Consider the following 23,191-nt stretch of genomic DNA (forward strand, 5'->3'; position numbering starts at 1 on the left):
GTAAGAGAGGATGAAGAGTTGCGTCCGAGACAACGGCTAAAAATTGAACTAAATGAAGAAGATGACAGACTTATAACAAGCATTTTTGAGTATTGGACAACCGAACGAAGTAAAGCGTCCAACGCTATCGTCCGAAACAAGATTTTTCTAGAAAAGAGACTAAGAACACTGTCAGACGTCCATTCATCAGGTATCGGATGTCCAATAAAGTGTGACCAAATAATTTTTCAGAAAAACTTTTCAATAACGCTCAGTTTTGTTCTAAAAAATACAAAGTGATCCAGTGGAAGGGCTTTTGTAAGAATGTCAGCACTTTGATTTTTTGTGCAAACATATTATACACAAATTTCACTTTTTCGAATGAGATCTCTAGTAAAATGATACTTTATGTCTATATGCTTTGTTCTAGAATGTTGAATGGGATTTTTTGTCAAATTTATGGCAGTTGTGTTGTCACAATACACAGGCACACAATCATATGCTAATCCAAAATCATTCAAGGTGCTTTTCATCGACATTAATTGAGCACAACATGCACCGGAGGCAACATATTCCGCTTCAGCCGTAGATAAGGAAATAGCATTTTGTTTCTTATTTAGCCAAGACACTAAACAATTACCAAGAAAATGGCATGTACCACTTGTACTCTTTCTATCTACTCTACATCCACCAAAGTCAGCATCCGAAAAACCATATAAAGGAAATTCATCACATCTAAGATACCAAAGACCATAGTTCAATGTTCCTTTCAAGTATCTAAAAATCCTTTTCATAGCAAGCAAGTGAGATTCTTTTGGACAATATTGGAAACAGGCACACAAGCAAATAGCAAACATGATATCGAGTCTACTTGCAGTTAAATAAAGTAAGCTGCCAATCATACCTCTATACTTTTTTTCATCAACATTTATACCTCCTTCATCCTTGTCAAGTTTGGTAGATGTGCACATTGGTGTTCCAACTTGCGTTAATTCCTCCATACCGAATCTTTTGAGCAGCTCCTTGGTGTATTTAACTTGATTAATGAATGTTCCTTCTCGAGTTTGTTCCCCTTGAAACCCAATGAAGAAATTCAATTCTCCCATCATGCTCATCTCAAACTCTTTTTGCATAATAGTGAAAAAATCCTTGCACAAACACTCATTAGTAGCACCAAAAATAATATCATCAACATATATTTGCACAATTAGTAGATCATTGGAGCATTGTTTGGTGAAAAGAGTGGTGTCTACAATGCCCCTTTTAAAATCATTTTCAATCAAGAAATCACTTAAGCGTTCATACCATGCTCTTGGAGTTTGTTTTAAACCATACAAAGATTTTGAGAGTTTAAACATATGATTTGGAAACATTTCATTCTCAAAATCAGGAGGTTGACCAACATATACCTCTTGATCAATAAAACTATTAAAGAAAGAACTTTTAACATCCATTTGAAATAATTTAAAATTCTTGAAACATACAAATGCCAAAAATATTCTAATTGATTCTAGTCTAGTTACGGGAGCAAATGTTTCATCAAAGTCTATTCTTTCTTCTTGAGCATACCCCTTAGTAACTAGTCTAACCTTGTTTCTCACCACTTCACCTTTGTCATTCATTTTATTTCTAAACACCAATTTTGTGCCAATAATAGGATGATTTTGAGGTCTTTCAACTAATGTCCACCCCTTGTTCCTTTCAAATTGATTTAGTTCCTCTTTCATAGTTAAAATCCAGTTTTCATCTTTCAATGCATCATCAACATTTTTTGGTTCAAAATGTGAGACCAAAGCAAAATTGTCCATCAAATGTTTTGAAGAGGAGCGAGTTCTTGTCTTTTCGGATGGATCACCAATAATGAGCTCCCTATGATGATTTTGAACAAATTTTCAAACTTTTGGAAGATCCCTAGGTGCATCACCATGATTGTCATTTTCTTATTGTCTTGGGGATCATCTTCCTTTGAGCTCTCATCTTGTGGAGCATTTTTTTTATCATGAATTGTGAGTTTCTTTAGTTCTTCTTGAACATCTACATCAGCATCCTCACAACTACTTTTGAAAATGTTATCATTAGATTCATCAAAGGTGACATGTATGGCTTCTTCAATAACAAGAGTCCTTCTATAGATTCTAAAACCTCTTTTGTTCCCACAATATCCCAAAAAAATGCCTTCATTAGATTTCTTGTCAAATTTTTCAAGGTGTTCCTTGATATTTAATATAAAGCATTTGCAACTAAAGACTTTGAAATAACCAACAATTGACTTTTCATCAAACATTAATTCATAAGAGGTTTTGTTCAAAATAGGTCTCAAAAGAACTCCATTCACAGCATAGCAAGCGGTATTAACGGTTTCGGACCAAAAATATTTTGGCAAGTTACATTCACTTAACATGGTTCGTGTGCCTTCTTGAAGAGTTATATTCTTTCTTTCAACAACACCATTTTGTTGAGAAGTTCTAGCAATTAAAAACTCATGTGTGATTCCATTGTTATCACAAAATTCTAAAAAATCACAAAATTTAATTTCCGAGCCATTGTTACTTCTAATCTTGATAATTTTCAATCCAATCAGATTTTGAACCTTTGCAAGTAGTGAAATAAAACTTTTGAAAACATTATCCTTGTGAGCAAGAAATATCACCCAAGTGTATCTAGAATAATCATCAACAATAACCAAATCATATCTTTTACCACCCAACCTAGCAATCTGTGTAGGACCAAATAAATCAAAATGTAAAAGGTCTAGCGGTTTTGAAGTAGAAACACAATTCTTAGGTTTGAAGGAAACTTGTACTTGTTTTTCAAATTGACAAGCATCACAAATTTTGTCTTTTTCAAAGTTAATTTTTGGTAAACCTCTAACAAGTTCCTTTTTGAAAATTTTTTTTAACAAATTCATATTGAAATGACAAAGTCTTCTATGCCACGACCAAGGATCTTCATTTGCAACTTTAAGACATTTAAGGCTGGAAGAATCAACATTATCAAGAATAACTACATAAATGTCATTCACTCTTTTTTCCTTCAAAAATAATGTTGAACTTTGAGTCAAGAATAAGACATTCATGCTTTTTAAATAGCACAAACAGATTTCTGTCACACAATTGACTAACACTCAACAAATTATAACTCAGATTATCAACTAGAAGAATATTGTGAACAAAAGTTTGACCATTCTTACCAAATCTCCAATTCCAATTGTTTTGGCTTTGTTATCATCTCCAAATGTTACTTTTTCACTTGATTTTGACTTGAATTTGATGAATTGTGATGGATCACCAGTCATATGTCTTGAGCATCTATTATTTATGAACTATTTTGATTCCTTAATGACATTCACCAAGCTTACTTACACAAGAGTTCACAAGATGATATTTGGTACCCATTTACTTTTTGGGTCCTTGAGAGTTAGCATTATGTCTAACTATTCACATACATTTCATGCAATTTCTCATATTCTTCCTTACATAGCAATTATTCTTCATGTGACCAACTTGGAAACAAAAACTACGCATAGTTAGTGAATTGCCTACAATGACAGGTTTAACAAATCTGACTTGGCTTCTTTTATAGATGTTAAATTTGTTTGCTTTAGAGTTCAGCCTTTTCTTATGAATGTCAAAGTGAGGTTTTGATTCATTCTTTTGAAGGCAGTTTTGTTTCTTGTATTTAAGTAGCTCATCTAGACTATCCATTCTTCTTTTCAAGTCACCTTGTTCCTTTTTTAACAATTCACACAGTTTTATTTTTCTATCAAGCTGAAAAAGTAGAACGTTCTCATCCTTTTTCAAGTAGTCATTTTCAACATTTAGTATTTTGTTTTGTCGAAAAAGATTTGCATTGTCTTGAATCAAAAACTAATTTTCTATATTAGTTCCTTGTTTCTAGCATACGATTCTTTCAAGCTATTATGCAATCTCTCTCAATGAAAGATTCAACATCATCTTCAGATTCATCATCACTAATAGGTTGAGTGTTGCAAGTAGTTACCTTATCATCACCAATAGCCATGAAAGCCATTTGAGCAAATTGCTCTTCCTCTTCAATATCACCATCCGAGTTGCAATCATTCTATGTGATTTGAAAGTTGTTGAACTTTGGTTTTCGTTCAACTTTTCCTTCTTTCTTTTTCATCATTAGACACTCACTCATGTAGTGTCCAAGTTGGCCGCATTCAAAGCATTTGTCCGCTAGTTTTTTATTGGTCTCTTGTTTTCCTTTGTTTTTTGCATTGTTGAACTGATGTGGAAATGTATTGATAGGTCCTCCTTTTCTGAATCTCCTTTTGTTGATGATTCTTTTGAAACTTCTTGTAATGAGAGCAAGATCATTATCATCAACTTCTACATCTTCTCCATTCAAGGAAGCCGAATCATCTTCATCTTGAGAAGTTTTTAGAGCAATGCTCCTTCTCACCTTTGCATCTTCCTCCTCTTGTACCTTAGACTTAAGTTTCAACTCATAAGAGGTTAGAGAATTAATGAGAGATTCAATAGTCATAGTATTTAGATCTTTAGGCTCTTCAATGGCAGTCACCTTACTCTCCCAATCTTTGGTCAAGGCATTCAAAATCTTTCTGTTTTTCTCACCTAAGGTGTATTCCTTTTCCAACACCTCTAAGTCCTTAATGAGATCATTGAATCTACAATACATCTTATTAATGTTTTCATGAGATTCCATCTTAAATGATTCATACATAGTAACTAGGATTGATTTCTTTTATTCTCTTACATTTTCACTCCCTTCATGGATCTCTCTTATTTATCCCAAATTTTTTTTGCAGATCTACAACCTTTGACTCTAATAGACTCATTTGAATCTAAAGCACTATACAATACATTCATAGCCTTGGCATTCGAGATGAGATGGGTTCTATCCTCAGCTGTCAACTCGTTTTTGGTTTTTGGTCTTAGTCTATTAGTGGCATCATCAATTGCAGAGGTATCAAATGGACTTTCATTAATAATAAATCACAGTTCAATATCAATAGATTGCAAGAAAATAATCATTCTTTCCTTCCAACTCACATAATTGGATCCATTAAACATTAGGGGCCTAGTAACAGATTGTCCTTCAAAAAATATGGCATTGTTAGTTGTCATTTTTACTCCCAAGCCGATTGAATTTAATCTCTAAAAGACCAAACTCTGATACCAATTGAAAGGATTGAAAACAACCTAAGGGGGGTGAATTAGGTAATTTAAAAACTAACCAAGTTATGAGACTCTTTTTGCCCAATGTAAAATTTACCCTCTTTTCTAAATGACACACAATAGAACAAATAATGAGAAAGCACAAATGTTTGTGAGTAGAAGAGATAAACAATTTATATTGCAAGATAGTAATTGAAAGAGATAGAATAGCAAATCGAATTCCAAACTCCTCTTGAGTTTGAGTATTACTTTATAGAGCAAACTTCTTCAAGTTGATCAATTATAACCAATCTTTGTGTACAAAAGAAGGATCACTTCCTCCTTGTCCAAGCCACACTTGGTCAAATTAGGAAGTTTTACTATCACTCAAATAATCCTCACAAAACTACACTATTGAAGTAATTTTCTCACACAAGAAAAGCTTATTCGAAATCCACACAACTAAGAGTACAAATCTTCTTTGAAGAGGATTTTCTCACTAAAATTGCTCGAGATCTTTTGTAGTCTCAATGTGCAAAAGTATTCCAAAGTGGTTGACTTTGCATTATTTATATGAGACCAAAAAGTTCCTTCATTAATGCTTCAAATGGATAGAAGGCAGCTGAAGAGTCAACAAGCCGTTTGTGGTGTCGGACGTCCAGTGATCAAAAGAGATTTTCTTTAATTCATTCAGACATCTGGTACCTTCATAGTTTGCATCCGAAAGTAGATAATAAAATTGAGAATTTTGCTTCAATCCTTTTGGATGTTCGGTACTTCCAATGCTCTGCGTCCGAAGTGTTGCGCAGATTATCGGACGTCCTGTGCTCTAATATTTTACGTCCGATCGAGGTCAGTAAGTTTAGGAAAATATTTTGATTCTTTTGAATGTCCGGTGATGGAGTTTTTCATGCGTCCGAAGTAGTTCAATGATTGTCGGATGTCCGATTCAGTCTTTACGTGCGTCCGACAGCTTCAGCAACACCTTTATCTTTGAACCTGATTTGCTTCATTTCTGAAAAGGTCTTTAAGGAGATATTAGTAACATTCATTTATTTTGTAATTATCAAAAGCTAAGAACTGAGATTGACAGTTAACGCTTAGAGAAGCCAAGAAAGGCATGCAAACAAATAAGTTCAAATAGCAATAACACTTGTACCAGAAAATAGCCATAACATTCATGTAGTTCACAGTTGACAATTAAGCACAATCAATAAGGATACAAGAGCTCTTAGGAGCTAAATTTTCATTGCTTTGCCAAGACTTGATCCAATACCTCCACGTGATAACACTCCGTCAACCGGGTAGGTAGTAAGTCCATAGAAACCCCGCTTACTACCTCCATCCACCATTTCATCCTCTCGGATCCGTAACTAAATATACACGAAAGGGCTATACTACACAAGTATGCCAATCAAGATCTCAAAAGATCGAGCTTTATAATTTTCTCATAATTCACCAACCTTTTCGACCAAGCCCATGCCGCATCGAGTCGCAAGGCTAGTCAATGAGTTTTGGGCATCCCCAGATGTACAAGTACAATTTGTCAAGTTTATGCAATTCAATTATCACGTCACGTTCACGCAAGTCAATTATTTAGTTAAGTAAAAGAGAACAAGTGCGATAAAGTACACACTCGTCTCGACAAGTCCAAATCACTTAATTAACAAGAAACAATTCAAGTATGTAGCAACAAGTCATGCATTTGACACTTACCGGTTCAAAAAGCAAGTGAGCAAATAATTCCTTTAAAGTTCCTCGTCGGAATTCCTTTCGAATCCCTCTAAAGCACCTGAAGAAATAGTGACCATCCATCACTCACGTATACTATATACCACTTAACATTCAAGGAAGAAAATGCACTTGCTTAAAACTTAAGACAATGTCTCAAAAGAGTTTTTATCATTGAAAATCAAGATTCAAAAATGAGGATTTAAAGTCTCAAGTGAACTCGTATCATTCATGAAATCGAGTTTAAAATGAACTATCAATCTCAAAAAGGGAACTGGAAATTCTTAAACTGTTCAATTCATGGGAAACCAGAAATTCTAGCTTTGGATGACAACACTTGAAAAATCATATCTTCAGTTTGGTAAGTCCAAAAATGGAAAACTTTATACCATTCAAAAAAAAGATTCAAAGTGCTAAAACTTTCCAGAAGACACCTTTATGAGATCCCAATCAGAAATCATTCGAATTTCAGCTCAAAATTACTGTTTCATGAATACAGGGCAAAACCAGTTCTTGTTCTTCAGCAAAGTTTGAAAATTAGGCAAAAGTCACAGGTATGAAATTAACCTTTGAAATTTACAACACAATAAGAGTTTCAAGCCAAGCTTAACACAAGAAGCGGAACTAAATTTGGATTTTTGAACAGCAAGATACAACAGTTTGAAGATGGCTGGATTTCACAACCTACAATTTTCCAGTTTCCAGCTTTGACATAGTTTTGAAATCAGATCATATCTAACTCTACACAAGTCCAAATTCAGAATGGTTTATGGCGTTAGAAATTAGATTCCAAATGGTACAATTCATCAGAAGACATCATTTTAAAAATATTTTCACAAGTGAGATGAAATTGAGCCACAAGAAACAGTTTCCCATTTTCTCTCTGACAAACAAGTAAAACAGGTCAGTCCACTTTACTGATTTGCTACGACTCACTCAAAATGAACCAGCAGGGGAATCTTATACCATTTGAAAGCTCTTGGTGTCTAGTTTCAAATGTCACAAACGACACTCAATTTTGACTTTTGTACAAAGATTTATGGTCAGACAAATATCCCTTGGTCGGCTGCCCTGATAGCTAATTCCCGGATTTGTTCCTTTCTTCAAAATCCAAGTTTTATACAACCAATTCAAATGATTTTCGAAATACAATTTTCACACACATAACACAACATATAATGAGCATTTTAGCAGGCATATAAGCAACAAAAATTTGAAATTCAAGCAAGGCAACAAGCAGCAGTTTTCGGCCAGCTCTCCTCATGAGTTTCTTCCAACTTCCTCTCCTCTTATCAAGCCAAAACCGAGTCATTTATCACACAAACAACAACAATCAAGCAATAACCTCAAGTCAGCTACCAAAAGGCCACCTCAAGACCACTAGTCTAGATGTAAAGTAAGAAATAAAAGTCTTCCTCAAGTCCACTAGTCTAGATTCTTGATTAGGGTTTCAAACCCATGAAATACAACCTCTAATCTTAGTAAAATTTGAAGAGTAAAGAAGGATAATGTGGTTACCTTTCAAGCTCTTGAACCCTAGATGAAGATAAGATTTTTACCAACACTTTCTCCAAAAAAACACCACAAGTTTACACCTTCCTTCTAACTAAAGCCAAATTCCAAAAGTTGTGTGGTTTGGATGATGATTTCAAGCAAGTTTGAAGCTAGAAGATGAAGTTTTCTCTTCCCCTTTTCTTTCCCTTGGTTCGGCCGAAAATGAGAGAGAGTGAGGGAGTGTTTGTGTTTCGAATCTTGTGGAGGAAGAATAAAGGAAAAGTAACCATAAGTTTTGTGCAAAAAGTCAACTTTCAATAGTGGATCAATAATGTATTGCACTAACACTTTCTCTCTTGTTTGCTACACTTATACACTAATCTTCCAAGGTAATTCCTCTAACATTGCAATTACTTATACTTACTAGTCTAGTACTAAATTCTCAAACCTCCAATTAGTCGTGCCGGTGCGACTTTCAAGAAACTTTCGACGCACGCGCGGTAAAAGGTTAATTTAAGAAAAATTCATGCATAATAGTGAAAATTAAATAACACTAAGGCAAAATAACTATAAAATAAACTAAAGTAAAACAAAATATGAGTCCTCATATTCTCCTCCCCTTAAAAGAATTTCGTCCACGAAATTCATACCTTGATTTAGAAATAGGTTTGGATATTTCTCTCGAATCTATTCTTCTACCTCCGAAATTGCTTCCTCTATCCCGTGATTCCTCCATAAACTTTTACCAAAAGGATTTGCTTATTCCTCAATTCTTTCACCTTACGATCCAAAACTTTCACTGGTTTCTCCTCATAAGTCAGTACCTCGTCAATCTCAATATTTTCTGGTTGCAGTATATGAGAAGGATCTAGGTGATACTTCTTGCGCATAAACACGTGAAAAATGTTATGAATTCGAAACAAACTTGGTAACAGTTCCAACTTATAGGCTACGTTTCCCACATGTTAAAGAATCTTATAAGGTCCTACAAATTTTGGTTGCAACTTCTTTCCTCTCTATACCATCAAACTTGCTTTTAGAGAAATGATCTTAAAAAAGACTTGATCTCCAACCACAAACTCCAAATCCTTCCTCCAGTTATTTGCATAACTATTCTGACTGCTCTGAGCTGTTTGAATCTTTTGGCGTATTAATTTCACCTTTTCATACGCCTCCTCAACCCATGGCACTGCAGTTGGTCTAAGTTTTTTCTTTCACCTATTTTATCCCAACAAATTGAAGATCTATACTTCCGGCCATAAAGAGCCTCATAAGGAGTCATTTGAATGGATGAATGGAAGCTATTATTGTAAGCAAATTCCACTAATATCAAGTACTTACTCGAACTCTTTTCAAAATCCAAAATACAGGTTCTCAACATGTCCTCAATGGTCTGAATTGTCCTCTCTGATTGTCCATCAGTCTAGGGATGGTAGGTAGTGCTAAAACTCAATTTAGTTCATAGCATTTCTTGCATCTTCTGCCAAACCGAGAAACAAACCGAGGGTCTCAATTAGACACAACACTTACTGGTATCCCATGTAGGCTTATAATCTCATCCAAATATAGTTTAGCTAGTTTTTCCAATGAGTACTTCATACTAATCGACAGAAAATAAGCAGACTTGGTCAGTCTATCCACTATCACCAAAATGGCATCTTGACATCTTTGTGTCCTTGGTAATCCAGATACAAAGTCCACGGTGATATTTTTCAACTTTCACTTGGGTATCTCCAAAGGTTGCAATAGGTCAGATGATTTCTGATGCTCGGTTTTAATCTACTGGTAAATCAAACAAGTCTAGACAAATCGAGCAATTTTCTTCTTCATATTCTCCCACCAATACAGGCTCTTCAAGTCTTGGTACATTTTATTTCCTCTAGAATGTACCGTATACTTAGAACGATGAGGTTCCTCCAAAATTTCCCTTTTTATCCGTTCATCATTTGGCACTACTATGCGATTCTGAAATTTTAGTACACCATTTACTTCCAAATTAAAATCTGACTTTTCCTCCTTTTTATCTTTTTCCAACCACTTTTGCACCTTTGAATCCTTTTCTTATGCCTCTTTGATACGATCTAACAAAATGGATTTCACGACAATATTCCCAAGGATTACCTTTCTTGGTTCAAGACGAGAGCTCCAAATACTAACCTCTTCCAACAAGTGAAATTCTTTAATCATCAATCCAGCCACTTGCACTTTACGACTCAAAGCATCGGCTACCACATTAACTTTCCTTGGGTGATAATTAATCGTGTAATCATAATCTTCTAAAAACTCCACCCATCTCCGCTGTCTCAAGTTTAACTCTTTTGGGAGAACAAGTACTTAAAACTCTTGTGATCTGTAAAAACCTCAAACGTCACCTCATATAGGTAATGTCTCAATTTCTTCAATGCAAATACTACAACCGCTAACTCCAAATCATGAGTTGAATAATTTCTCTCGTAAGGCTTTAATTTTCTAGAGGCATACGCAATCACCCTTTTATTTTGTATCAATACACACCCCAAGCCTTCTTTTGAAGTATCTGTATAAATCACAAAACTATCATTTCCATTAGGTAAAGCTAACATAGATGCCCTTGTCAAACATTTCTTTAACTCTTGGAAACTTTCTTCACACTTAGAATTTTACATAAACCTCCCACTTTTCTTAGTTAACTCAGTCATGGGTCCCGCAATCTTAGAAAAATCTTTGATAAACCTTTGATAATACCCTGCTAATCTAAGAAATTTCGAACTTCAGTAGGGTTTTCCAGTTGTTTCCACTTAGAAACTACTTCAACTTTGGTCGGATCCACCTTAATTCCTTCCTTGAAAATTATATGATCTAAGAAAGTTACTTCCTATAACCAAAATTCACATTTACTAAACTTACCATACAATTGATGTTCCCTCAAGGTTTGCAAGACAATCCTCAAATGTTTCTCATGATCCTCCAAAGTCTCAGAATACGCCAGTATATTGTCAATGAACACCACCACAAACTGATCTAGATAAATCTTAAAGATTCGGTGCATTAAATTCATAAAAGCTGCAGGAGTATTAGTCAACTCGAACGGCATCACTGCGAACTCGAAGTGCCCGTACCTCAAATTAAAAGCAGTCTTAGGTATATATTTTTTCAAAATTCTCAGTTGATAATAACCCTGCCTAAGATCCAATTTTGAGAATACTATCGCCCCTTACAATTGGTCAAACAATTCATCAATGTGGGGTAAAGGGTACTTATTCTTAATGGTAACATTATTCAAGATTCGGTAGTCTATGCACAACCTTAAACTCCCATCTTTCTTTTTAATAAACAACACAGGAGCTCCCCACGGAGAATCACTTTCTTTTATAAAGTTTGGCTCTAGCAAATCTTGCAATTGCAACTTCAATTCTTTCAATTCAGTTAGACTCATTCTATAGGGTGTCTTAGAGATAGGTGCTGCTCCTGGAGTCACATCAATTTTAAAGGCTATCTCTCTTTCTGGTAGTAAAGACTCTAGTTTCTCGAAAAAAATATCTGGATACTCCTTAACCACTGGCAATTATCTTCTAATCTCACCTTATCACTAAGAGTATTTATAAGAAAAGCTAAATACCCTTGAGCTCCCTTACTCAATATCTTTCTAATTTGAATTCCTGAAATAAGAGCAGATGAGGTTAGTCTACCCCTTACATCCAATTTTAGGGTCACCTCTCTCGGAATACATAACTCTACCATTTTTATCTTATAATTCAACTGAGCATGGTAGCACACTAACCAATCCATTCTTAGGATAATATCATACCCTTTAATAGTTAGACTCATCAAATCGGCCAATAATTTTCGCTCTCCAACCCATATCTCACAATTTCTATACACCAAATTAGCAATCAGACTTTGATTTTCAGTAAGTGTTCTAACCTCCAAGTTATAAGGTAATTTAATCGGGTTCACTTCTACCCCACTCATGAATTTAGGATTTACAAAAGAGTGTGTCGTACCAGGATTAATTAAAACCTTAGTTAAACGGTGGAAGATAGGAATCGTACCTTCAACTACCTCAGTGGAATTGGGAATCTGTTGATGGTCCAATACATAAACCCTAATCGGTACCTTAGGTCGACTCCCTCCAGCACTAGATTATTTAGATGCCGATTTCTCTGGCTTTTGGATACTACCTTCCTCTTTTGGTATATTTGAGCATTTTGAGATCTGGTGCTCGGTACTGCCACAATACAGATACTTTTCCAATTTCTTCTAGCACTCATTCTACGTGTGGCTAGGCTTACCACAGTAGCCACAAACTACTTGAGGAGCCACGGCCTAACCACCAGAAGGTGTTTCTCTCGCTTGACCTTGGTCATTGCGGCCTCCTCTTGATAATACCCTCTTGGTGCTCCAGCAGTCCTTACTCCTCCCGCTTCTCTTCTTATTTTAGGAGGTGGGGCACTCTTACTTGCTTGTCCAGGAGGGTGACTAGGAGAGCCCATTTTCTTGGCATGGAAATCTCTAACTTGTAGCGTTGCACTTTCAACTCTCTGCGCTTTCTCTAGGGTTTCAGTGAACGCAGAGATTTAGTCTGCTGCTCTTGAATCTCCACATTAAATCCTTGTACAAATCACCTTATCCTTCTCCGCTCAGTGGCAACCAATTCCGGAGCGTACGTAGAAAGTTTAGTGAATCACTCCTTATAGTTGGCCACGCTAGAAGCCCTCTGTCTCAACTTTATAAATTCGTCCTCCCGTTTCTCTTGAATCAAAGGCGGGAGAAATTTCTCATTAAACTCTCTTATAAAGTTTTCTCAAGTCCAAGGGATCCGCGCTCTTTCCCATTTTTCCCTTATCACGTTCCACCAAGCATGTTCTGCACTCTCAAATTGAAAAGCAGCAAAGTTCACTTACCCCTCCTCAATATAATCTAAGGCAGCGAATATATTGGTCAATCTCTCCAACTAGTTCTCCGCTAACTCGGGGTCAACTTCTCCAATGAAGTTAGGCGGAGCAAATTTTAAAAATCACTCCAAGGCTCTATCCTCTCCTCTCTCCTGAGCCCCAAGTTGGTTAACAGGTCTTGGACCCTATCGCTCTGTTAACCGTTCTAAAATATCCGTCATATGGTGAATGACAGTAGCCACTTGGTTATTTTCTTTGTTTACTTGCTCTTGACTCGGCCCAGTTGCTGACCCTTGATCATCTCCTTGAACTTGGGATTGCTTGATCCCACGCCCTCGGCCCCTTCCACTTTTTCGGCCGTCCATAGTTTTAATTATATCTAAATGCAAGAATAGAAACAATTATGCGAGAAAATACTTAAAGGCAAAGTCAACACGAAAAGCATTTGAAATAACAATAACTAACATATATTAACATTTCAATGTTCATATAATTAGCAAGTCATGGGGCATTTATAAAAACATAGCACACATGTGCCATAAAAGTACAATCAGTCATGCAGTAAAAGTCACGAGTTTGACAAGTATCAACCCAGCTAATCCCAATTACAAAAGAGTCAAAAGATTCAACATTCCTAACCTAGTTCACAGCAGAACCGCTAGTTTGGATCTCCTTCTCTGGGTCCTCCTCTGGGTCTTACTCAAAAGGTTCCTCCTCAAACGGGCCCTCATGAGCTGAACTCTGAACTCTGCCTACCACCTCATCTATCAGCATGGTGGTGTCAGCTAAAATTCCAACGGCTCGCTCATGGACCTCATCGACTACCCTAACTAGTCGAGCCCTAGTCCTCTGAACTTGGTCACGAGCGGTCTCAGTTTTAGTCTACTCATCGATCACTGTCCCCTCCATCTCTAAGATCATAGCACCCTGGACCTCCACTATAGTCCTCAGCTCCTCAATCTACTCCAGTAGTGCCCTATTAGAAATCAATAGCTGTCGGCGCTTATCATCAGTGGACAGCACTAGATCATTAGGTTAGGCATGCGTCTCCCTACAGGGACAACGAGGGAACCTAGAGGCAGGTGAGTATCGGACATGAGATCCTCCACCAAGTACTCGATATCGAATAGGCCTAAGAGACTCCACATGATCATTAGCATTTCTGTTACCATTAGCCATATGACCCCATTACCGTTCTCCATTCCCACAAAATAACCACAAAACTCATGGTTAGAAACTTAAAGTCACTAATTCACTCAAACATCAACTTAAGGCATAACTAAGTTATCTCATTCCTATTCTCAAGAGTAAAGCCTCTAAAATATCTCCCAAATAGGTCTCTAAACCTAGGCTCTGATACCAACTATGACGCCCCCACTTCTCCCTAGGACGAACCCAAGGGTATCGGCGAAACGCCTGCCTAACTCTCGCCAGGGTTCAATACGAATCAAAGATAAACTTAAAGGTAATCAACCAATAACAAAAGTCAATATAAAGAAAAATCGCTTCCTTATATAACCATTCAAGTCTTACATCACAAGTTTCCAAAAGGTACATCAATTTTTCCAAAAATACAACCATCCAAAGTTGACTAAACTATTTACATCCAAATTCTAATCATAAGGTAATCATAAGGCCAAGAAAGGCATGCAAACAAATAAGTTCAAATAGCAATAACACTTGTATCAGAAAATAGTCATAACATTCATGTAGTCCACAATTAACAATTAAGCACAATCAATATGGATATGGGAGCTCTCAGGAGCTAAATTTCCATTGCTTTGCCAAGAGTTGATCCAATATCTCCATGTGATAATACTCCATCAATCGGGTAGGTAGCAAGTCCATAGAAACCCCGCTTACTACCTCTATCCACCATTTCACCCTCTTGGATCCGTAACCAAACACATACGAAAGAGTTATACTACACGAGTATGCCAAGTAAGATCTCAAAAGATCAAACTTTATAATTTTCTCATGATTCACCAACCTTCTCGACCAAGCCCATGCCGCCTCGAGTCGTAAGATTAGTCAATGAGTTTTGGGCGTCCCTAGATGTACAAGTACAATTTGTCAAGTTCACGCAATTCAATTATCAAGTCACGTTCACGCAAGTCAATTATCTAGTTAAGTAAAAGAGAACGAGTGCGATAAAGTACACACTCGTCTCGACAAGTCCAAATCACTTAATTAACAAGAAACAATTCAAGTATGTAGCAACAAGTCATGCACTTGACACTTACCGGTTCAAAAAGCAAGTGAGCAAATAATTCCTTTAAAGTTCCTCAGCGGAATTCCTTTCGAATCCCTCTTGAGCACCTGAAGAAATAGTGACCATCCATCACTCACGTATACTCTATACCACTTAACATTCAAGGAAGAAAATGCACTTGATTAAAACTTAAGACAATGCCTCAAAAGAGTTTTAATCATCGAAAATCGAGATTCAAAAATGAGGATTTAAAGTCTCAAGTGAACTCATATCATTCATGAAATCGAGTTTAAAATGAACCATCAATCTAAAAAAGGGAATTGGAAATTCTTAAAATGTTCAATTCATGGGAAACCAGAAATTCCAGCTTTGGATGACAACACTTGAAAAATCATATCTTGAGTTTGGTAAGTCCAAAAATGAAAAACATTATACCATTGGAAACAAGATTCAAAGTACTAAAACTTTGTGGAAAACACTTTTCCGAAATCCCAATCAGAAATTATTCGAATTTCAGTTCAAAGTTACTGTTTCATGAAGACAGGGCAGAACCAGTTCTTGTTTTTCAGCAAAGTTTGAAAATTCGGCAAAATTCACAGGTATGAAAACACAGTAAGAGTTTCAAGTCAAGTTTCAAACACAAAAAGCAGAACTAAATTTGGATTTTTGAACAGCAAGATACAACAGTTTGAAGATGGCTGGATTTCACAACCTGTTCAACAATTTTCCAGATTTCAGCTTTGACACAAATTTGAAATCAGACCATATCTAACTCTACACAAGTCCAAATTGAGAATGGTTTATGGCGTTAGAAACTATATTCAAAATGCTACAATACATCAGAAGATATCATTTTGAAAATCTTTTCACAAGTGAGACGAAATTGAGCCACAATATACAGTTTCCCATTTTCTCTCGGACAAACAGATAAAATAGGTCAGTCCACTTTGCCGATTTGTTACGGCTTACTCAAAACTAACCAGCAGGGGAATCTTATACCATTTGAAAGCTATTGGTGTCTAGTTCGGGAAATGGCACTCAATTTTGACTTTTTTAAAAGATTTATGGTCAGACAAAGTGCCCTTGGTTGGCTGTCCTGATAGCTAATTCCCAGATTTGTTCCTTTCTTCAAAACCCAAGTTTTATACAACCAATTGAAATGACTTTTGAAAGACAATTTCCACATACATAACACAACATATAATGAGCATTTTAGCAGCCATATAAGTAACAAAAATTTGAAATTCAAGCAAGGCAACAAGTTTCTTCCAACTTCCTCTCCTCTTATCAAGCCAAAACCAAGTCATTTATCACACAAACAACAACAATCAAGCAATAACCTCAAGTCAGCTACCAAAAGGCCACCTCAAGACCACTAGCTTAGATGTAAAGCAAGAAATAAAAGTCTTCCTCAAGTCCACTAGCCTAGATTCTTGATTAGGGTTTCAAACTCATGAAATACAACCTCTAATCTTAGTAAAATTTAAAGAGCAAAAGAGGATGATGTGGTTACCTTTCAAGCTCTTGAACCCTAGATGAAGGTAAGATTTTCACCAACACTTTCACCAAAAAACACCACAAGCTTGCACCTTCCTTCTAACTAGAGCCAAATTCCAAGAGTTGTGTGGTTTGGATGATGATTTCAAGCAAGTTTGAAGCTAGAAGATGAAGTTTTCTCTTCCCCTTTTCTTTCCCTTGGTTCGGCCGAAAATGAGAGAGAGTGAGGGAGTGTTTGTGTTTTGATTCTTGTGGAGGAAGAATGAAGGAAAAGTAACCATAAGTTTTGTGTAAAAAGTCAACTTTCAATAGTGGATCAATAATGTATTGCACTAACACTTTCTCTCTTGTTTGCTACACTTATACACTAATTCTCCAAGGTAATTCCTCTAACATTGCAATTACTTATACTTACTAGTTTAGTACTAAATCCTCAAATCTCCAATTAGTCGCGCCGGTGCGACTTTCAAAAAACTTTTGACGCGCGCACGGTAAAAGCTTAATTTAAGAAAAATTCATGCAAAATAGTGAAAATTAAATAACACTAAGGCAAAATAACTATAAAATAGACTAAAGTAAAATAAAATATGAGTCCTCACATAGGGCATATCATTTCTAAGGAGGGAATCACCGTGGATTCAAGTAAGATAGAGGCTATCGTTAATTGGAAATGGCTAGAAAATCCTCCTAAAATCCGTCGTTTCTTGGGTTTAGCAGAGCACTATCATCTATATAGTCAGGACTTTTCTAAAATTGTTGGACCTCTAACCAAATTGATCTAAAAACATGTTTAGTTTTTATGGGATGCCAAGTGTGAAGCTAGTTTTCAAGAATTCAAAAAACAGTTGAATATGGCACCTATTTTGGCACTATCGAATGGGAAGGATAGTTTTGCAGTATATACAGATGCATCCCGAGAAGGATTAGGGTGTGTATTGATGCAAGGAGGAAAAGTAATTGTGTTTGCCTTCCGAAAACTAAAACCCTATGACAAAACTACCCAACGCATGATCTGGAGTTAGCCGCTGTCGTGTTTGTTCTAAAACATGGAGACATTACTTGTATCGAGTGATTTGTGAGATATATACTGATCACAAAAGTCTTAAATACTTGTTTTCTCAAAAAAGATTTGAACCCGCGTCAATGGTGGTGGATGGAATTCTTAGAGAATTATGAATGTACCATTAATTATCATTTTGGAAAAGCCAATATAGTGGTGGATCTTCTTAGTAGAAAAGTTCGAATGGCAAGAATGATGGTTAAAGAATGAGGCTTGTTGGAAGAAATTAGTAGATGGAATTCTCGACTCAATTGTCAAAAAGTGATTTTTGGAAATATTATTGTACAACCATTGCTGTCGTATTAAGGATGCACAAAAGCGAAATCCTACTTTGCAAAAATGGCAAGAGAAGGTCTAAGGAGGATAGTTACCTGACTCTGGTATATGGACAGAAAGAGTACTAAGATTTCAAAATCAAATAATTATACCAAAAGATGAAGGGTTAAAATGAGAAATACTAGAGAAAACTCACCGTTCCAAATATACGGGGCATTCCGACAGTAACAAAATGTACCAAGATTTGAAATGGTTATACTGTTGGGATAATATGAAGAAAGAATTTATTCAGTATGTTCAAACCTCTCTTACTTGTCAGCAAGTTAAAACAGAATATCTAAAACTAGCAGGAATATTGAAACTCTTAGAAGTACCGGAGTGGAAATAGGAGCATGTTACTATGAATTTTGTATCAGAATTTCCACATACCTAAAAAGGCCATGAAGGAATTTAGGTCATAGTTGATCGATTAACCAAATCGGCAGACTTCTTGTCTGTGAACATGAGATATTCCCTTGAGAAATTAGCCAAATTGTATTTAGATGAGATTGTTAGGCTATGGGATACTTGTAAGTATAATTTTGAATAGAGATCTCTGATTTATATCTCGATTATGGCAACAAATGTAAATTGCTTTGGGCACTAAACTAAGTTTTAGTACAACCTATCATCTACAAACTAACAAATGTAAATTGCTTTGGACACTAAACTAAGTTTTAGTACAACCTATCATCTACAAACTAATGGACAGTCCGAAAGAACTATTCAGGCTCTTGAAGATATGTTAAGGTCATGTATGATGGATTTTGGAAGAAATTGGGATCAGCATGTGACACTAATTGAGTCTGCCCATAATAACAACTACCATTCTTCCATCCAAATGGCGCCCTATGAGGATCTTTATGGGAAGAAGTGCCGATCTCCGATTTATTGGGATGAAATAGGGGAAAGAAAGATTATAAGCCCAGAAAAAGTTTCATGGGTTGAAGAGGCATATGAGAAAGTAAAATTGACTTGCCAAAGGATTCAAAACCGCTCAGTCGACAAAAGAGTTATGCTGACAATCAGTGTGATGACCCCACCTTCTCCTAGGGCATACCCTAGAAGTTAGCAGATCGCCTGCTTGACTCTCGCCAGAACTCACTCACTCACTTTAACTTCAGAGATAACATTACCATTGGACAACTGAACATTCACTCTTAAGTACATCTCCAATTAGTTTGAAACATAAATTTGTCCAATAAAAGAAACAAAATACCTGCTCTAAATATCCAATCTTAATATCACACCAACTCAAACAAAAATTCAACCATCTTAAAATTCAAAAGAGACCATGACTACACTATATACACAGAATAACGAATCTTCCCAAAATAACTTTCTAGTTCAATCCAATCACTCTTCAATCTTCGACTCCTGTAAGGAAAACAAAGCTAAAAGGGTGAGTTTATGCCCGTGAGGTTTTCATGCAAGCAACAATCAATAAGCACTTAAATCAGTACAGTTAAGCAAGTAGTGTACATTTCACTGTACAATCAGTTTCATTAAGCAATTGAGGAAACACTTCACTTCACTGAACAATCACTTTTAAAAGGATACGGTGCTCGTATTAGAGCCACTTCAATGTCATTGAGCATTCATTTTAGTGTCAAGAGACACTCATTTCACTGTCATTGTACATTAATTTCAATATCATTGCACATTCATTTCAATATCACTGTACTTTCTCCCAATTCACCCCTTATGTTGTCCAAAACAATAAACAATCCCTTACATTCAGTAATCAGTGCAATGATCTCCCAACCTCATGGTAATACTCGAGTATACCGAAACATTTACCCAAAGCTACCGTCCTACCGGACCAACCCCTTTGCTGGCTCGAATAGTCCGTTGAACAGAGGGTTTTGGGGCCCAGTTCAGCCGATGCGGCGAGGCACACATACGGCTTACATTCATGCACACTTACAGTAACATTCAGTCAATTATCGACCTTCAAGCTCAACTAAGTCGAGTGCGATAAAGTACACTCTCGATTTAGAAGGCGAGGCACAATTGAGATACACTTTACACTGAATCATTTAGTAATAATTCATAATAAACACATTTGTCACATAATTTCACTTAGGTACACATAAGCAGTTTAACACATAAATTCGAAAAACACTCACCAAATATCCAAATAAATTACTCTCGAGTCTCGAGTCAGTTTTTCTGGTTCATAGCTACTTTCTAGACAAGTTAATAATTCCAAATCAAATACATAGTTTGTAGATGTTCACTTATTGTTCTTACTTTATCACTTGAACTATTAAAATCAAGTTTGACTTTAAAGTACAAATATAATATATTCAATATTCATTTATCATTTTATTTTGAAACTTGTTGACTTTATTGTTTTAATTAAGAATTATACCTGTTTTCCTAAGTTAATAATTTATAAGATATTTATTTTAGGATTAAATCATATTCCACTCAAGATTCCAAAATTAAGGCTTAGAAGTATTCCATTGGTTCCCTTTTAATTAATTAAACCCTAGGTTATTTGGTAATTAGATTTTATTCCATTACACCAGTCGCTCAAATTTTACAGCCTTAAAATATTTGTGAAGACAATATTAAATAATTAGAGGCCACTTTACGTATATAACTATCGTGAGTTTTTCACTCAATTGCCTTAGTTTAACTCTACTCGTGGAACTAGGTATAGCTGTTAATTCTCAGAACAATCGTAGCTATCATTTAACAATCGTAATTATCATTTATGAAAGCTTACAGAGCTGGAAATTAGATGAAATGCTGATTAAAAGTTGATTCTCACGGCTAGCATTATCGCAAAAATGCATTCAGGAAACAAGAAAGGCAGCTTTGCCACCCTCTGGTGTTTGGATCATAACTGGAGCTATACTTATCGGATTGAGACGAATTTTATAGCGTTTCAAAGCTAAGATATAGACCTACATTTCTTATGAAGACATCGACACCCAGTTCTCACATTTTCAGGGTCAAAAATGGCCGGACAGAAGCACATGCTGCTTCACTCCCTCGGCCAACATTCTGCTTTCACCTGCAGTCATTCCTCCCTTAATGTTTAGTTGTGTTTCTACTCGTTTCTGTCTTTCTTGTTGAAGCTTATGGATGTTACAGCTTACTACACAGGTTTAAGAGCTAAGGGTTGCAGGGGATAGCCAAAGTTCTTTCTTTTCTCTTTCGGTTGCAGTCATAAAATTTCCAGCAAAATCATAGTTTATCATTAGACATTTTCTTACCTTTTCTTCCTCAGTTTTTTGGTCTCAATCATTCATGCAAAGGGTACTTAATCTATCGTAGGTTATCCTAACCTAACGGGACAGTCCATGATCGGGACTTACAGGAAAACTGAGTGGAATTGCAGGTCTGTACAAGACTGCTAAATCTGGTGCATAGCAGCCTGCACCAGATTTCCTTCAGCAGCTATCAGTTCTAAACAAGACTATCCTGTAACAAAACTTAGTTTCCTTGGCCAGGGTCCAGCACACAACATACATATTCAAATATATGAGATGATCGAGAGGTTATATACAAATTTTCCATCATTTATGAGCTGAAGTTCAACAACAGTTCCTAATTTCTTTCAAATTTGTCCAACAGTTTATCTCCTTCAAAGCAGAGTTTCACCTTAGCTAAGGTCCCATTTTCTTTGCTAAATTCACATGCAGCTCATATATACATTCCGTTATACTAAATAAGTGAGTGGTTGTTACAAAATCTTACCTCTTTACCTTGGAATTCAGTAGTTGCAGCCTGCACTATTTCTGCTTCGGTTCCTCTAGTTTTCCTTTCACCAGCTTTCGTGTTGCTTTCAAAGTTCATTTTTTTCTTGTTTTTAACACTTCAAACATTACATGCATGGTCAGATTAAGGTCACCGACGGTGCACCAAACAAGTTCTAACCAGTTTCAACAAAATTTTTGGCCAGAAACCGAAATTCTTTCCCACTTTACCCCATCGGCAATCATCCTTCATTGTATTAAGAATTCCAGCCAGCAGTTCATCATAATTTCATCTTAACAGGTTTTATTTGAAGATATAATCTGTATGTATGTCAAGATATATGGCTAGAGAGTGCATACAACATAAGAAACAACAAGAAAATTACAGCTTAGCTCATCAATATCGGATAACAACTTCAAACGGACATTTCCAGCTTTGTTGATCTTTGCTTTCTTGAAAGTTTCCTTCTTTACTTGGTTCCAACTCAGTCTAAAAGACTACTAGCTAAACGTAGAAGAAATGGAAGAGGAAGACAGTAGTTTACCTCTGGATTCTTATGGCTCTAAGTTAGGAAAATAAAATTCTGGTTTCTCTCTCCCATTCTTAGCTCGATGAACTGCGATCCTTCTTGCTTTGTGGCTGGCTCTCACGGTTGAAGTGGTAAAAGGAATGGTCACTCTCCCCTTCACTCCCTTGGTTGCAAGCTGGAGAATGAAGCTAGCAAATGTCTAACTCTCTCCCTCACTCTCTCGCTGGCAAGCTGAAACAACGAGAAACCAGAAATATTTTCCTCTCTCTCAGTTTTACACCCTCGATTCTGTTTTAGAAAGAAAGCAGGAAAGGAAGGAGGCTGTTTCTTTCATTCCTCTTGTCACCGCCCAAACAAATGAGTCAGCTTCAACTAATTCCTCTCAGCCACCGCTTGACTTAGCAGATTGTTAGCCGCCGCTTTCTTAGTCTTTCTCTCGGTGTTGGTTTGGTAAGGGAAGGAAACTGAATTTTTGTTTTTGCTCACAGCCACCGCCCAAGTATTTAGCAGATAGTTTTCTCCTTTTTCTCTCGGTTGTTAATGGCAGACAAAGGATAAGTGCTACTCGGTTCCTAATTCTCCATTCGGTGCTGAACACTTCGAGGTTTCTCCATTCAGACCAACTCTCCAAAATTTTCCTCCACTCGG

At 36.3% G+C, this 23,191-nt stretch overlaps 1 long non-coding RNA gene across 3 annotated transcripts; it reads right to left on the minus strand.

Annotated features, from left to right (window-relative positions):
• Positions 1 to 5,350: 5,350 nt before the first annotated feature.
• LOC140007668 (uncharacterized) lies at positions 5,351 to 23,191 on the minus strand. 3 transcript variants are annotated; one of them, XR_011815019.1, is made up of 5 exons: positions 22,559 to 23,191; positions 15,463 to 19,680; positions 15,210 to 15,270; positions 6,837 to 6,912; positions 5,351 to 6,145 (listed from the first exon to the last, which is right to left on the minus strand). It is a non-coding gene; the product is annotated as an uncharacterized lncRNA (long non-coding RNA). The 3 variants fall into 3 exon arrangements; XR_011815020.1 differs by having other exon boundaries at positions 5,351 to 6,135; positions 22,400 to 23,191; XR_011815018.1 differs by having other exon boundaries at positions 22,400 to 23,191.

This window comes from Coffea arabica, chromosome 5c, assembly GCF_036785885.1.
Source record: "Coffea arabica cultivar ET-39 chromosome 5c, Coffea Arabica ET-39 HiFi, whole genome shotgun sequence".
In the NCBI taxonomy this organism is placed as follows: domain Eukaryota; kingdom Viridiplantae; phylum Streptophyta; class Magnoliopsida; order Gentianales; family Rubiaceae; genus Coffea; species Coffea arabica.